This window comes from Olea europaea, chromosome 20, assembly GCF_002742605.1.
Source record: "Olea europaea var. sylvestris chromosome 20, O_europaea_v1, whole genome shotgun sequence".
NCBI lineage: Eukaryota > Viridiplantae > Streptophyta > Magnoliopsida > Lamiales > Oleaceae > Olea > Olea europaea.
In genome coordinates, this window is record NC_036256.1 from 19,508,451 (window position 1) to 19,508,962 (window position 512).

A 512-nucleotide genomic window follows, 5' to 3' on the forward strand; every position below is an offset into this window, starting at 1 on the left:
TTTCAGTAATCTTAATAAATGTGGATCTTCTTCATGTAATGAAAAAACAGAAAATCCTAATTATCTCACCTGCAGAAAAAAAAGGAGGTATTGTAAAATTTTCTTAGTATAAGCTACGTTTTAAACTTTGGTCGTACGCGGGTGAAAATTTTTTGGTGGTGTGACCGTCAAACGCCGAATGAGAAGTTATCACGTAATCGGGTGGTTCAACCTCACCCAATAAGGTGAGGCCATCTTAGGATTTGGTTTTTTTCTTTCTTTCTACCTCAAGTCTCGAGGTGACCTTTATTGGATAAGGGTGGGCCACTCGATGAGGTGGCGACTCTACATTTGACGGTCACACTACGTAGGACGGTGCAATTGTCTCATCGAAGTTTTTCTCCAGTTCAAGAGGGATATTTTCTAAATTATGTTGGTGAAATTGAAAAACGTGAAAGAGATTATAAATAACATCAACATTTTACGTATTGGTTTTAGTATTCTTCAAAATTTTAATTTCTACTACTATTTCA